Genomic DNA, 15,022 nt, shown 5'->3' on the forward strand with positions numbered 1-15,022 from the left:
ATGTAAAAGTTGATTTTAACAATTTTTCCCAGTGTTCTCTTTGTTTTTATGAAGGGGCAGATATTTGGAGGTCCTTAATTTATTATTCCAGAAGTGCTCCTGGCCTTTGTTCTGGAAGGATATTTTTGCTGCTTATAGATTTCTGGGTTAAGTTTTTTAAAAAAAAAGAACTTTAAAAATATTGTTGCTTTGTGCTTTTACTTCCATAGTTTCTGAATAACAACAAGTGGACTTTTGAATTGTTGTTTCCCTGTTTGTAACATTCTTTAATTATGTTTTTCTTTATTTAGTTTTTATTAACAGTTGATTATGATGTACCTAGGCATTTTTTTTCAAATTTATCTTAATTATGTTTGGTTCAGATACTGAAATTTGTAAATTTATATTGACACAAAATTTGGGAATTTTTGACCATTGTTTCTTACTATCTTCTTTGTTCTGTTTCACTATCTTTATTGTCTCTTTTGGGATTCCAACTGAATCTGTTAGGTTGAAAATTGTCCCACTAATGGTTCAGATTTTGCTAATTAAAACTTTTTTCCCCTCTCTTTTAACACTGGATGGTTTCTATTTCTGTCTTATTCTTCACTGAGTCTCTTCTCTGTCATATCCATTTCATTATTAAAGAGTTTAAAAAACTATCAGATACTGTAATTTTTAATGATAAAATTTCTGTTTGATTCTTTCTGTATAATTTAATCCTCTGTTGAAATCTATTTTTTTTTTCATTTCTTTGGAACATATTTTTTTCTTAATTCATTTATATAGTTATAATAGCTGGTATAATTTCTTGTCTAATAATTCCAACATCAGAATCATCTCAAGCTTTACTATTTTGGTTGTTTTTTCCTTTGGAATGGGTCACATATTCCTTGCTCATCCTGTTTAAGTAATTTTGGATTGAATTCCTGACTTTGTGAATGATATGTAATGCAAATATGGATTCTGTTATACTCTTTAAAAGATTCATAATTGTTTTAGCAGGCAATTGATTTGATTAGACTCATACTGAACATGTAATGCCTGTAGGGATTGAAAGGAAGGGGGAATTTCATATCTTAGACTAGCTATTTAAGCCTTAGCTGCAAGTTGGTTTCAGTCTTTCACACATATCTGTGGCTTAAAGATCAGCCAGACTTACTCTGAATTTATACACAGGTTTAGGAGCTCCTTGTTATTGGAAACTTAATCTTGTTCATGTCTAAGAATTTGTCAGTTGTCATTGTTAATGTGTGTGTGCACATAATTGTGTTCTGTTATCTCCCTTCTACTTGTAGAACTCAGATGCCCCTTTGACCTAGAAGCTCTGCTAAAGTCCAGGGCATAGAGTGGGGCTGGAACTCGAGCAATATGGATTTGAAGAAGATCCCCTGTGAGCTCAGCAGCTTGGTCTGGGGTATAAAGGGGCAGGGGGATTTAGGTGAAATATGAGCAAGTTCACACTTTTAGTGTCTTAATCCCTGCTTTCCTCGAAGATACCCTTTATATAGTTGGCATCAGTATTTATAGCCTGGATATCATAGCATTGTGTTTATGAACACTCTAAATATAGGAAGCACAGTGACAATGGGCTTCTTGATGGGTAAACACTGGTGATAGCTTGAATATGGAAAACTGGTGGAGCTCTTGATGGTTCAAAAAAATGAAATTCCCAAGTACAAAGCCTGAAGGGGCCATGTCAAAGTAAAGAATATCTTCCTTTCTCTGCTTCTGCTCTTTTGCCATTTGGCTTGTTGCCAATACAAGAAACTTTGCCCACTCTAATTATGCAGGCTAGATCAATAATTGAAATAGATGTGCTACTGGTAATGTAATAAAGTTAATGACTGACTTAAATTATTCAGTATTGATCCTCAATTTCCTTACGTTTGACCATTTCCATATGAATGCTTGTTTCAAGAGAGTTAATACAGGCTCATAGCCAATTCTAGGATATAGCTTTACAAACACACATTGCATGTATATGCTATCTATGCATATGCACATCAAAAACATATATGTATTCATATGTGTGTCAGAAACATATGTGTGTGTAATTTGTTTTTTCTAACAATACCTCAAAAAGGGTCTGATTATCGAAGAACAATAATCTGCCTCTCCCTGTCTTGAGATGCTTGTTACCAATAAGGATAGATGTTCCTGCATTTTTTTTTGAGTCAGAAAAATAATCAGACTACATTCTTATAATGGAAATTCAGTGACAAGATTGCACAAGATGAAGATGTTGCTTGCTTTTGTGATGATCTGACCACATGTAAGAATTTCTTTGTAACATGATACAAAATGGGTGTGAGCAGACTAGATATTATTAGAAGAGAGAAACTGAGGTAGGGATAAAAGCCAGTACCAAAAGTTTCTCTGGAATACACCTATAGTAAAAACTTCAGTCTATTACCTTGTTACAGCAAGATAGCACATAAACCATGGGCATCTCAGCAACAGGACTAATACATTGAATAGATTTGGTGTGTGCTGGGTGATTTGGGGGAAGCAAGGGTTGATTCTAGATTGGGTGTTGCAGGAATAACATGCAGTTTGATGATCAAGGTATCTTTTGAATTAAAAAAAAAGTTTTATTGAGATATAATTCACATAATTTACAAATCACCCACGGAAAGTATACAATTCAATAGCTTTTAACATATTCACAGTGAGAGACTGAACATACAAATGGACCATAGCCAAACCATATATAAACACAAAACTTTGACCCACAGTCCGCAACAACCAGTCTAGGAAGTCAACCCATTATCTCCAGTAACTAGCCCAGGAAGCCAGCCAACTTTATCATATTTGTAGGAAATCAAACCACTATCTCTAGCAGACAGTGCAGAAAGCCCAACTTATAAATCTGCCCCAAATGGCTAGGGCATAATTAGTAATTTACAGCAAACATGCATCCCTAACCACTCACATGGTATGCCCTATTTCTAGTTATCCCACCTATAGCTGCCCCATGCCAATAGCTTCCAACCAGGGCATATCATCCTTTCTTTTTCATTATTAAACTTTCCTATTTCTCTGACTACTTTTGAGTCTCTGCTAAATACTAGTGATAATGGCTGACTCTTGCTTTTTCAAGCTCAGAATAAATAGGCTTTGTTTGTTGTTTGTTTTTTTAATGTTTATTTTGAGGGAGAGAGAGACAGAGTGTGAGCAGGGGAGGGGCAGAGAGAGAGGGAGACACAGAATCTGAAGGAGGCTCCAGGCTCTGAGTTGTCAGCACAGAGCTGGATGCAGGGCTCCAACTCACAGACCATGAAATCATGACCTGAGCTGAAATTGGACACTTAAGTAACTGAGCCACCCAGGTGCCCCAAGACTTTGTTTTAATCTGGTTTGTCTTCATTTACTTTCACAGCAGATATTTGCCTCCATCATGACAATCCACTTTAGGACATTTTCATTACACCCCCTAAGAAATCCTGTACTCTTAGTTATTATTTTCATACTTCAATCTTGCCCAGGTCCTAAGCAATGACTAATCTACTTTCTGTATCTATAGATTTCCCTATTCTGGATTTCCATATGAATGGAATGTTCTTTTTTGGTCTGGTTTCTTTCACTTAGAATAATGTTTTCAAGGTTCATCCATGTTGCAACATGTATCAATATTTCATTCCTTTCATGGTTGAATACTATTTCATTATGTGGATAAACCACATTTTATTTATTCATTAGTCCTTTAATAGAATTTTTTAATTTTTTGCCATATGTATGATGCTGTTATAAATATTGAGGTATCTTAATTCTTATTTAGGAGCTGGATTAATAATGTGGGGCTACAGTTGTCCTTGATTAAAAAAATAAAACAATAATCACTCAGGTTTGCAGGGAGAGAGGAGTGTTTGGTTACTTTGTGGTGCTATAGAAGCCTTGTCTTTATGTTCAGACACAAATACGAAGTGATCTTGTTTTTGTCTTTTTCCATCATGGTCACAGAGTGACCTTGTCTGTTTATTGTTGGGATTCCTTATATTTATAATGGAAGATGACAACCTAGCTCCTAGTTGCTAGCTTCCAGTGCAGGTTTTCTACTTTCTTTCTTGTTCTCAGAGGTGCACATCTTGTATGCATGATATGAAAGAAATATGGAAATATAAATAAAGAAACTAAGGATGACATCCTAGAGAAGATGTCAGTGAAAACTGAACACAGACACTGCACTATGACAAAGAATAACAGAACTTAAGTACATAACTAGGAACAGGGAGGTGGAAGTTGTATGTGGGCTGTTATCAGCTCAGTATCTGGCAGGTCTGCTTAATAACCTAACTGCCTGAAAATGCAAGTTTCTTACCTCTTTGTGTGTTTAAGTAGAAATGGGCTTTCCACTTGATTTTGCAAAGGGATTTCAGGCAAATGGTAGAATCTTATTTCAAGATCTCTTAAAAGATCTGACTGAATTTAAGTACTGTGAAGTTACTTCACTAGAATTGCCCCACACCTGTAAGCATTTCTCAGCTCTGTACTCCCTCATAGCAGAAGAAAGTTAGCCTTTGTTGATCACTCACTTGCTTAGACTATGTGTATTTAAAGCTAAATCAGATAGAATAAGCCCTCATTAAGCCCTCATTTTTGTGCATGAGTACTTTGTTTTCTTAATATTTTCTGGCACATATTAGAAAACATAAAAAGAGAAACACACAGATAGAGTACTTAAGAGAAGGTGAGCAACCTCTGAGTATTCCTATCTGCTTTGGTCATAGTTCTACAGCAGCTGCCCAAGACAAATTGCTCAGGATTGTCACCTTCTTCTGGTTTCCCTTATCTTCACCTATGCCACCATTCACAAACCTGGAGACACCTGAGCATAGCGTTTTTTGTTTGTTTGTTTGTTTGTGTTTTTGAACAAATATTCTTTTTAGATTCAGCTTAAAGAGAGTCTGCTATTTACTTATTTGTTTTTCTGCATGACTCAATTGACCATTTGATTCACTTCATCTCATTTTCTAGGTCTTCCTTCACTTTCCACAAAGATGTACAAGCAAGACAAAAAGAAGACATAAACTGTGCCACTGGGCAATTATTTCCTAATTCAAATATTATATCTGTATTTTCCTCAATGCCACTCCAGCCTGCCTTTTAACAAAAAGGATGATTCTCCTTTGAATTGAATTTTTGCTATTTATATTAAAAAACATTGTTGCACTTCCTTTAGATTGTGATTTTTTTTAAAAAAATTAATCTTTATTTATTTTTAAGACAGAGACAGCATGTGAGCAGGGGAGGAGCAGAGAGAGAGGGAGACATAGAATGCGAAGCAGGCTCCAGGCTCTGAGCTGTCAGCACAGAGCCTGATGCAGGGCTCAAACTCACAAACAGATCATGACCTGAGCCGACGTCAAACACTCAACTGACTGAGCCACCCAGGAACTCATAGTTGTGATTTTTTTTAATATTCTAATATTTAATTTTTTAATGTTAATTTATTTTTTTAATTTTTTTAACATTTATTTATTTTTGAGACAGAGACAGAGCATGAATGGGGGAGGGTCAGAGAAAGAGGGAGACACAGAATCCAAAACAGGCTCCAGGCTCTGAGCTGTCAGCACAGAGCCTGACGCGGGGCTCAAACTCACCGACCGCGAGATCGTGACCTGAGCCAAAGTTGCAAACTCAACCGACTAAGCCACCTAGGCACCCCTCCTAGTTATGATTTTTTAAAGCACATTAACAATAAGCACTCAGAAAAACCTAGAGTTTTCATAATTATCTTCTGAATAAGAATAACAAATTTTTTCTCAGTCCAGCATTTTAGGTTCCTTAAAATATAATCCCATCTTGTCTTTTTATACTACTACTAATGGTAATAATGATGATGATAATAACAAAATTTATTGTTTTCCATGTTCCAAGCACTATGAAACCCTTTACAATGATGATCCATTAGAACTCTACAACATGCCTATAAATTAGAGAAGTTCTAGTATATCTTTTTTACAGGTGAGGAAATTAAGACTCAGATAAGTTAAAAAATTAATTGCCCAAGAATACAGTTATTAAGTGGTAGATTTATATACAAATCCAGATATGGTTTTAAAATTTATTATTTTCTTTCTTTCTTCTTTCTTTCTTTCTTCTTTCTTTCTATTTCTTTTTTTTTTTTTGTATTCTTTCTTACTTACAACCTCTGTCTTCCAAGAATATTCTCCCCCAGTGTATGACTACTGTTCCTCCAAATATTTTAATCTCTTAGTTCTTTCTGTCTCCATTCATGGTCTGTCCACCATCTCTTCTCCATTCTACTAAGAAGCTTCCTTTCCAATCTAGGGAAAGCATCAGGACAAATGTTATCTCTAAGAAAGGAGTCTTAACAATTGACTGAAACAATGCATGAAACATAATTCATGGAAATCTATATGTTTGAGATAGTGTAGGTGGTGCAGAACCTCAACAAAAGTAATTGGGTACATGGGGCACCTGGGTGGCTCAGTTGGTTAAGTGTCCAACTTCGGCTCAGGTCATGGTCTCACAGCTTGTGAGTTCAAGCCCCATGTTGGGCTCTGTGCTGACAGCTCAGAGCCTGGAGCCTGCTTCAGATTCTGTGTCTCCCTTTCTCTCTGACCCTCCCATGCTTGTGTTGTCTCTCTGTCTCTCTCTCTCTTTCAAAAATAAACAAACATTAAAAAAATTTAAAAATATATTAATTTGGTACAATGACAAGGGAGAGAAATATCTTGACAATGAACAGGCATTAATATTTACCAAGTTCTTACTATGAGATATATAAGTTAATATTCACAGTAATCCCACAAGGGAGGAAACCATTTGTGGAAGGACAACTCTAAGATGACCTCCAATGGTTTGGTAATCACACCCTTGTGAAATCCTGTCCCTTGAGTTTGGGGAACTTATGAATTGCTTCTAACAGAATATAGCAAAAGTAATGGGATGTCACTTGGTAATTAACTTACACAAGATTGTGACTTCTGTTTTGCTAGTTGCCTCTATTGCCATATTGGCATTCATGTCTCAAGGAACTGAGGGTAGCATCTGATCAAAAATCCTTGAGGAATGGAGGCCCTTAGTCTAATAGCTCTTGAAGAATTTAATTCTGACAATGAGAGCTTGGAAACAGATCCTTCCCCAGTCAAGCCTTCAGATTAGACTCCTTGGCTGTGACCTGGTGAGTGTCCATGTTTCAGATGCAGGTTTGTCCTACTCTAAGTACTCCAGCTTCTTAAAAACCCCTCCATATTTCTTCCTATAGTTTATGACAGATTTCTACTAAACACCTTAAAATATTTAATAAATCTCTTTATATGTAAACATGTGATAACCATACATTTTGCTGTTCTGAAGACCAGGTGAAGTATAAAAGAAGAAGGGCAATATTTATTAAATAAATATTCCTTTTCAACATGTTAAAGGTTACAATGGAATTGAAGGAAATTAAGACCAGACTAAAACTATTGTAAACGTCAACAGAAGAACATAGAGGAAGGGAAGGAAAAATACGATAAAAACAAAGAGGGAGGAAAACCATAAGAGACTCTTAAGTACAGAGAACAAACTGCTGGAGGGGAGGTGGGTGGGGGGATGGGTTAAATGGGTGATGGGTATAAGAAGGGCACATTTCAGGATGACCACTGGGTGTCATAGGTAAGAGATGAATCATTGGGTTCCACTCCTGAAGCCAAGACTACATTGTATGTTAACTAATTTGAATTTAAATAAAAATAAAAATAAAATAAAATGACTGTCATTATCACTTCAGTCTCAGGTCACCAGATTTATTCTCTCAAGAAGATGTTTTTCAAATATCCCAGTAGAGAGCTTTTTAAAAAACTGATGTTTGGAAACAGCATTTTCTATATTTATGAGGCTAGGACATTTGACTGACATTGGGTTCAGTCTTTTGCCCTGTGTATAGATATTCACTGTTCTTTTTCTCTGATGCTTTACTTGATTGAGCTAAACCAGAAAACTACAATTTATTTTAACACTGGGTAAATTTCATATTCACTGCCTTTCACAGGTTTGTTTGTCTTTCTGTAACCTTGAGTAGAAAGAAATATTTCCATTCATCAAGTAGAGATTGATAAGCCCATTTGATGATTACATTCTCAAGGAAAAAATGCAATCTATATAGCATAATTGAAAAACAAATGCCTCAAACATATTTCACTAGTTTGTAATTTTATGCTTGTTAAACATTAATATGGTTATAGTTTAATTATAAAAGTTCACTTTTATTATGTTTAATTGTGATGAACATAAAAGTATTTTGATCATGAAAGTTAATATTAAATTTAAGTATCATTAATCTCAGAGTGGGCTGAAGACTGTGTCCTTCTTTCTGCAAACATGATGCATTCCACAAAAACTGAATTTTGTTAAATTCTTCTTCTTCCTTCTCCTACTGGTCTGTGCATTTATTCCATCCCAAGAACAATTGCTATCGAAGCTGACAGGTATGGAGACAGATTCACCAAGAAATCTTTTTTTGTATGTCTTGACAATTAACATGTACTTTGAAATAACTGTTGTCAAGGACACTCCACTTTGAAGAGCTTAATCAATTTGCAGCAGGTGTTAATGTTCACTGAAATATTTTATTAGATGGGATTGGGGAGTGAAGTTAGACTGGTCTAGTTGAATTTCAAAAGGGAAAAAAGGCAAAAAATTCAGGGATGCCATTTCTTCTCAGCTCTGAGAATCATTCTTTCAGTTCTGCAAAGTGGAATGGAATAAATAAATTCTGAATATTAACCAGCAAAGTAAAATATTTGCCTCAAATTATTAAAGTCAGTGGTAAGTGCAACATTTTTTTTTTGCTTGAAACCTTTCACAGGTGTATGACTACTGCTCCAGCATAGATTTTATAAATATAATTCCCTGAAAACAAGCATTTCACTATGATTATTTACTTTCTATTGCACTTTTAATGTAAATCTAATTTTATCTTGGATTCATCTTAGCCTTGCATTTGGGAGGAAACAACACATCTACACCACATTAGCAAACTGCTGAATTAGAAGGCAAGTCTCTCAGCATTTGGAGAATAGTGATGGATCACTCAGCTCAGCACGGAATGTCTGTTTGGTTGATGCTTTGATAGAATCAATGGAGTTCATTTCTTAAAGCTAAATTTGTGACTCAGTGTTTGAAGTAACACTTTTGTTTGTTTGTCTTCAGTCATTAGGCTAAACATCAGTGCCTTGGGGCACCCCACCTTCAGCCCACCCTCTGTTTTCCCCGACTGTTACTTTAATGTTGATGAGGAGGTCATCACATCTTATTGATTTTGTTCTCCCTGGCTTCCTCTACATCAGGATATAGCACAGATGGGAGTCTTCAACTCATTAGAGGGAGCCACTTTAATACTGACCTCATCAATCTAGTCTCTTTCCACATTAGAGACACCATAAGAATTTCTACTTCAGAGAGTTCATCTTTATAGTTTTGCTAGTGTGTGTGCACCCAGGTGAGAAAAAGTTTCTAAGCTAGTGAGACAGAACTAGGGAAGTAGACATATTATTGTGGAATGAATAGGAAAGCTCGGGGTGCTTTACTAAGGATCTGAAAGTAGATTAGATTTATAACCTGCTTACGGTTATTTAAAAATACATACACAGCTCTTACAGATCGATATTCTTGAAAACACAACCTGGTTAGTGTGTTTTTTTTTTTCCTTAGGAGGCTAGATTGATGGAGAGCCCATTACTTACAAATTTAATCACCTCAAGGCAATTAAAGCAATTCTGTGTTTTCTTCTTTAGTGTTCCCCTGAAACGACAGCATCTGGACAACTTTAATTACCACTTCAAATCAGCAAAATGCACAGAAGTGTCAAGTTTGGTGATTTAGCAAAAGGTTGTTTTCTCTCTCTTTTTTTTTTTTTTTGCCCCCCATTCACATTTCTTGACTGTGGGGTTTGGGTTTATTTTCTGTTAGTGCTAGGGGAAACAACTACACATTTAAAGGCTGCTGGTGCTGATAGGGAATGTGGAGGGAAAGAGGACCCTGAAGGAAGGACACCCATGAGTAAGCTGAAATGATGGGCATTTAAGTCTTTAATGGACACAGTGTTGTCTGTGGATTCTCTCTGATGTAATTCTTGATGAGGTCACTTTAGCTGCCTCTTCCAGGCCCCTGTTCATATTCCATTAGAACTAATGGTTTGAAAACTAGTCCCTGGAATGTTACTAGAACTCAGTAGAGACCAAATGCTCAACACGGGCCATTGACTAGGGCACTACCACTGTGCCATCATGCACTCGGTGCTGCTCTTCACCAGGTCATAAGGTTGGGTGAGCCCAGCACCAGCCCAACATACACTGGATATGGTATATTATGGAGCATGTTTAGGAAGGGCTAGGGACACAAGTATTTCATGTGAAAGGAGCTTAGATCTCCATGCCACTGATTCTATTTTAATAACGTGAAACTGACTCTTTGAGATAACACATGCCCGACCATTCTACCCCAAGAACATTCTGTTTAATCTAACTGATTTATGAGCCAGCTTTGCAGAAAGTTGATCTACTGCCACAAGACCAAGTAAGATTGGAACAAACCAGGAAGAAGTCTTGGAGGTGCACACAAGGGTCTGAGAGTGAAAAAAAGTAACCTCTGCGATGACACACACGAGATCTCCCCAAAATCAGGTTAGCGCTGCCCCCATCTTTTGTACATAGGACATAAGTGCCCGGATGTCATTGGGGGCACCTGCACAGAAGCAGCAAGGTTCTCCCCTCCCCCACCTTACCTTTTCCCAAAGTCCAGTCAGCTCAAACACCTTCCCAGATACCTAGCCCCTTGTAGAATCCCATAAAGACTCAGCTCCCTTTATCCTCAGAGAGGCAGATTTTAGAAATTTCCTCCCTGCTCCTTGTTTGGTGCTCTGCAATAAAACCCTTTTTCTCTGCCGCAAAAACAGGTGTCAGTGTTTGGCTCACTGTGCATAGGGCAGGATCCTTGTCCAGTAATAAACACTTCTTCAGCTCACACCTGTGGTCCCTTGGAAGATCCCCTATAACCAACTGATAAAGGATTAAAAATTTTACACTTAGTTCATGAATTAATCAGTTTGATGTATTGATGTGTGCAGAAAATAGATTGCTGCCACATTATACCTCTACTGGAGTAGCTCTGAGAGACCCTGGATAGGATCCAATGGGCAGAACCTAGAGCAGTAAACTTGGTCATAAACTTATTGTGGAGAGAGCTATGTATGGCCTGAGTTAAGGACTCCCAGGTATGTCTGATGACTTGGTGAGGGAATTGGAAGAAGAAAAAATATATTGGAAGGTGGGAGATGAGAAATCTGGAGAAGTGTGTGAATGAATCTATGGGAATGGGCAAGAAAGTTTGCAAATATTTGTGCTTCATATCAGTCAGTACCTGCTAGAGAGCATCTACCTAGAGAGGACACTAACCTGAGTTAATGAATGACTTATCCAAAGGGTGAACACCAGCTTGTATAACTGGACAACTCCTTGCTTGTCCAATGGAGAATGCTACCATTGAATTTATGAACTGTTAGCAGCAGAAATAAAAACTGAGGCCTCCATATGGTACCATCCTTCACATGTTTAAAGGAGATCAACCAGATACTTGGTGACAAGTCAATTTTAATTTTGGGGAAAGTGGTTATTTGTACATAATGAGATTGGTATGTGTGCTAGGTCTTGGTTTAGGGCCCTTTCCACAATGCCTCATCTTACACTATTTGCGGGTTCATAGAGTTTTTGATTTAGGAACATGGGATTGCCCCGGGGCCATGGGTACATGATTACAGGATCCATTGTTTGTACCATTTACTGCATTATCCAGAAGCTGCTGGCCTAAGAGAGCATTGGAGCTGCCTCCTAAAGGTACAGCCAAGGTGTCACTTTAGAGATGATACTGTAAGGGTTTGGATTCTGTTCTTTAAAAATAGTCTCTACTTTGAACCAATAACCTGTCCCTGATACCTGTACCTGGATTCAGGGCCCATGGAATAGACTTGGCTCTTACCTTACTATTTCTTACCATCACTCAAATTTGCCTATGGAGAACTCATGCTTTCTGTTCCTATAGCTTTAATCTATTGTATTAGAGACCTTTGTTTCAGGATTGAGTGGGAGGTGCTTCTAACCAAAAAATATAGTAGGAATTCCACCAAACCTAAAACTGTAGCTGGCCATTTTGCATTTCTTATGCCAGCTGGTAGTAAAAGAGTTATATTGGCAAGGGTGATGGGCCTTTATAGCAAGAGCAGGAAGTTGAGGCTGCTTAATGTGGGTGGGCAGGAATATGAAGAAACATAGGTGATTCACTGGAGCACTTCTTGGTGCTTCTATTTCCAGTGAAAATCATGAATGGGCAGTTGCCCCAATCATGGCCTGACAAGAACATGGTATGATGGATGGTTAAAAAGGGAAATAATAAATATAATACTCTATCAGTACTGTCTGTTACTCAGATGATCTATGATCTGTCTCTGGACACCTTGACCACATCCAGTACTACCATGTCTCATCCAGAGTGGTCTCTACTTAACTGGAAATATCCTTAGCCCTTCACAGGAACAACCTGGCAGTGATGAGAGGCTGTATAAAGCTTTTTTCTACCTTTTACCCACCTTTGCTAAACTTGGACATCAAAATATTCTCCAAGAAGCTGTCTGCTTTTGGGAAAGCTGCTGTGTCATGCAACTCCTCCTTGGTGGACCCTCTGAGTCTCACTCCTAGGCTACATGAGTGTTACTGGGTTTGAAAACATGATTCCCTACATCCATAGATATTCTAATACTGAAAAAAAATTATTTCCCATATGCTTCTGACATGAGGCTTTTGAAAACATCATCATTTATTATTTCTTCAAATGCAGTAATGAAAACTTTATCATCATTGTTGTCTGACCCCAACAAAATGACTGCACCTAAACTTACCACTCTGTGAATATTCTTGGGACATTGCTTACATTCTCTCTTTCACTAAATTTGAGCCACTTTATTCTAGAAAACTTTTATAAGTAACAATGAAGCAAAATGAGGTGAAGAATGCACAAAACTTACTTATGTGATTGTGAGCTGTGTAATGAGGGACTATAAGTCAGTTGATAAAGTAGTATTCAATTAGACATATGGAATTATTAGGCACAGAGATTTATAAACCCAAAAAGTGGGCTAAATAAGAGTTAATTAACTGAACAATGGAACTCTCTCAGAAACATTCTGTAGTTTTCAAAGTAGAGCTTTTTAAGTCATTAGGTATTTTTTCCTGACTCAATTAAAATGAAATTTTCAAATTCTACTGTTCTTAATTGTTTGCTGCTAGTATGGTATACCATAACTAGTTTCTGTTAATTAACCTTGAATTTGGTATCATACTATTTACTTTTACTTCCCTTGGGTGCTGATTTCTGAAGATTTTCTATGTAAACAAACATGTAATTCACAAATAGATATAGCACCAAATCTTATTTCCCAACTTATATGCTTTTTATTCTTGACCTTGTACTGATTTGGATTCCAGTACAATGCTACATACAAATGGAGACAGTGGTTATCCCAAACTTGTTCTGAACCATAGGGTGCAAATGCTGAATATGCCAATGTTATGTATCAAGGGGCTAAAGGATCTTTTTTTAATAGATGGTCTTTAGCAGATTAGGTTCCCTTCCTTTTCTAGGGTCCTGAAGGGAGGAAAATTTGTATTTACATGTGAATTTAGTGAACATTGAATTTAGTCAGCATTTCTCTGTATGTATTTAAATTACTGTGTTTTTCTCCTTTATTCTGTTAATATACTAAATTTATTGACTAACATTCTATTATTCAAACAACCTAGCATTGCAAGTATAAACTTCTCTTGGTCATGATATTTTATATATTTATAAAATTTATATATATTTTTGGATTTATTTTGCTTATGTTTTGTTGAGATTGTTATGATATGTTTATTAGCAGCATTATTCACTAATTTGTCCATTTAATTTAAAATAATAAAATTTGTTTGCATAGAAATTTTAATAATTTTCCTATTCTTTTAAAGTCTTTAAGAACTATAGTGATAACCTCTTTTCTGTCCCTAATATTGGCAATTTGTATTTTCTCTCTGTCTTATTTCCTTCATCAATCTAGCTACCAGTTGTCAATATTCAAAGAATCAGATTATGGCTTTGTTAATTTTCTCTCTTGTATGACTTTTTTACTTGACTTTAGCTCTTATTTTTATTATTCACTTTCTTTTTGAGGTACCTCAGGCTCTGGGTTTTTAAAATATTATTGTTTCCCTCTTTCATTTAGAGTGGATGCTTTTTATTGATCTGTCTTCAAGTTCATTGATTTTTCCTCTGTCATCTCTATCCTTCTATTAAACAATTTAGTAATTTTTTTTTCAGCTACTGTAATCTTATGTTTTAAAACGTTGGCTTTTTGAATTTTTTTCACTTCCCTCCTGAGATTTATTTTATTTCTTCACTTAATATATATAAAATATAAAAAATACACATAGCTATATACACATACAATACACTATATATGTGTTGTGTATATACGGAATACAACATATGTATGCTATACACATACAAAAGACAACTAATACCAATTCCTAGATCAATCAGATGTTGTAATTACAAAGAACTTCAAAGCTGCTATTATAACTATGCTCAATGAGGTAAAAAATATACATAGCATGTAGTTAAAATAGCTACTTTAAAGTCTTTGCCTGATAATTACATCTGACTGATCTAGGGTTGGTATTAGTTGTCTTTTCTTGTAAAGTTCTTTTATAATTTTCCATTGTAAATTATATCCACTGCATACCATGTACTTCCAGATTGTGTATTGGATGCTGCAAATTTGTGTTGTGGAAATTCTGGATTTTCTCACTACCTGGAGAATATCCATCTTTTGCTTTAGCAGGGAATGCACTTAGATTCTATTGCATCTTTTCACAGTTGGTATGGCTGCAGCTCAGTTCTCAGCTCCGTTCTTCCTGCCTTGGCTGCAAATACTTTCCCTTTTCTGCACACAGGCATGGTTTAGGCATCTTAGAGATTTGGGCTGAATTTAAAGCATATTTGGGTT

The sequence above is a fragment of the Prionailurus viverrinus genome, chromosome A3 (assembly GCF_022837055.1).
Source record: "Prionailurus viverrinus isolate Anna chromosome A3, UM_Priviv_1.0, whole genome shotgun sequence".
In the NCBI taxonomy this organism is placed as follows: Eukaryota; Metazoa; Chordata; class Mammalia; order Carnivora; family Felidae; genus Prionailurus; species Prionailurus viverrinus.